This window comes from Chrysochloris asiatica, unplaced genomic scaffold, assembly GCF_000296735.1.
Source record: "Chrysochloris asiatica unplaced genomic scaffold, ChrAsi1.0 scaffold00001, whole genome shotgun sequence".
In the NCBI taxonomy this organism is placed as follows: domain Eukaryota; kingdom Metazoa; phylum Chordata; class Mammalia; order Afrosoricida; family Chrysochloridae; genus Chrysochloris; species Chrysochloris asiatica.
In genome coordinates this window covers 44,145,781-44,148,204 of record NW_006408519.1, presented here as the reverse complement: position 1 = coordinate 44,148,204, position 2,424 = coordinate 44,145,781, and the positions used below count along the sequence as shown (strand labels likewise).

The window sequence follows — 2,424 nt, the reverse complement described above, 5'->3', positions numbered from 1 at the left end:
ACACAAAGAAACCATTAAAAAGTAATGTACATGACACCAGCACTCAAGCTCTAGGAAAAGGACCTCTCACATCATCAGTACTCCAGCCTGTTTGCTTGGCCACACTCACCATGTGTGAAGAGGAGAACACTGCACTCATGTGCAACAATGGCTCTGGCCTGTGCAAGGCTGGTTTTGCCGGAGATGATGCCCCCCGGGGCCATTTTCCCATCCATTGTGGGTCGCCCACGCCACCAGGGTGTAATGGTGGGAATAGGCCAGAAAGACAGCTATGTTGGGGATGAGGCTCAGAGCAAGCGCGGGATCCTAACTCTCAAATATCCCATCGAGCATGGCATCATCACCAACTGGGATGACATGGAGAAGATCTGGCACCATTCCTTCTACAATGAGCTGCGGGTAGCACCTGAGGAACATCCCACCCTGCTCACTGAGGCCCTCCTAAATCCCAAGGCTAACAGGGAGAAGATGACGCAGATCATGTTTGAAACCTTCAACGTCCCTGCCATGTATGTTGCCATTCAAGCTGTGCTCTCCCTCTATGCCTCTGGACGTACAACAGGCATTGTCCTGGATTCAGGGGATGGTGTTACCCACAAGGTCCCCATCTATGAAGGCTACGCACTGCCCCATGCCATCATGCACCTTGATCTGTCTGGCTGCGACCTCATGGACTACCTCATGAAGATCCTCACAGAGAGAGGCTACTCCTTTGTGACCACAGCTGAGCGAGAAATTGTCCAAGACATCAAGGAGAAGTGTTATTTGGCCCTTGATTTTGAGAATGAAATGGCCACAGCAGCCTCCTTATCCTCCCTGCAGAAGAGCTATGAACTGCCTGATGGGCAAGTCATCACCATTGGCACTGAGTGTTTCCGCTGCCCTGAGACCCTCTTCCAGCCTTCCTTCATTAGCATGGAATCAGCTGAAATTCATGAAACAACCTACAATTCCATCATGAAGTGTGACATTGACATCTGTAAGGATTTATATGCCAACAACGTCCTGTCTGGGGGAACCTCCATGTACCCTGGCATTGCTGACTGGATGCAGAAGGAGATCACAGCCCTAGCCCCCAGCACCATGAAGATCAAGATTATTGCTCCCCCAGAACGGAATTATTCTGTCTGGATCAGAGGCTCCATCCTGGCTTCTCTCTCCACATTCCAGCAGATGTGGATCAGCAAGCCCAAATACGATGAGGCAGGGCCTTCCATTGTCCACAGGAAATGCTTCTAAAATCACAACAGATTCTCTCCAGACTGCTCTGTTACTGATCACAAGGCATTAAAACCTGAACCTGTAAGCCTTAAAAAAAAAAAAGTAATATACATGAAGTGCATTTTCAGTTCAAGGCCCGAAGCACATATAACCCAAGAAGCCATGACATTTTCAATCATCTCTTAGGCATGTGAAAGCTGAACAGTGAATAAGGAAGACCAACAAAGCATCGATGACTTGGAATTTTGGTATTGATGATGAATATTGAATATCCTATAAATTACCAGAACAAACAAACCTACTCTGGAAGAAATACAATCAGAATATTTCTTAGAATTTTAGACATGTCTCTTGTACTTTAGACATGTCATCAGGAGGGACTAGTCCTGGAGAAGGACATCATGTTTGGTAAAATGGAAGGTCAGTGAAAACACAGAAGACCCCTGATGAGATGGATTGACACCGCAGCTGTAACAATGGGCTCAAACATTACAACTGTGAGGATGGTGCAGGGTCAGGCAGGGTTTGGTTCTGTTGTACACAGGAAGTTGGAACTGACTTCATAGCAACTAGCAACAGTACAACCTGAGGTTCCACATGCTTCAGTAGAAGCCGGTGTGAGGTATGGGAAGTCAAGAGGGTAAGGAGGACATCCATGGACAATGGGGGTTGGTCAGTGGGACTAGGGCTCTGCCAGAGAAGAGAGTTTACAAGTGGGTCCAGAACCCCAGGGCCATGAGCACCAATTTCACAGCTCCCCACCCTGCCCCATGCATCCTCCCACTCTAAGCTCCCAATGAGGGGAAAGTGCCATCATTCTGAGGGTAGACTCCTGGGTTTCAGATAAGCTCTAAGTACCAGACCCCAACCTGTGGGCCTGTCTATTGCACGGAGCCCAGGGTCCCGACTCGTTTCTTCTTTCTACCATCCTGAGCCATCTTTGTGCTTCTGTTTATAGTTGGTCAATTTATTTTGTGTTTTGCCTTCATTGTCTTACCAAATTATGGTCCTAATCTGCGCCCAGTGGATTAGGACAGTTATTTGGTTAGACAGTACTTCCATTCAAAGTGTGGTTCATGGACCGGTAGTATCAGCACCACCTAGAAAATTCTTGGGAATAAAGAGTCTTGGGAAGACAGGCCTTGTCCTAGACAAAAATCCAAACAAAATCAGTCGCAACTGTGTCAGTTCAACTCATGGTGA

General features: G+C 47.5%; 1 pseudogene; it reads left to right on the top strand.

Annotated features, from left to right (window-relative positions):
* The first annotated feature begins 80 nt into the window (after positions 1-80).
* Positions 81-1,239, top strand: LOC102831002 (annotated as a pseudogene).
* The last annotated feature ends 1,185 nt before the right edge of the window (positions 1,240-2,424 follow it).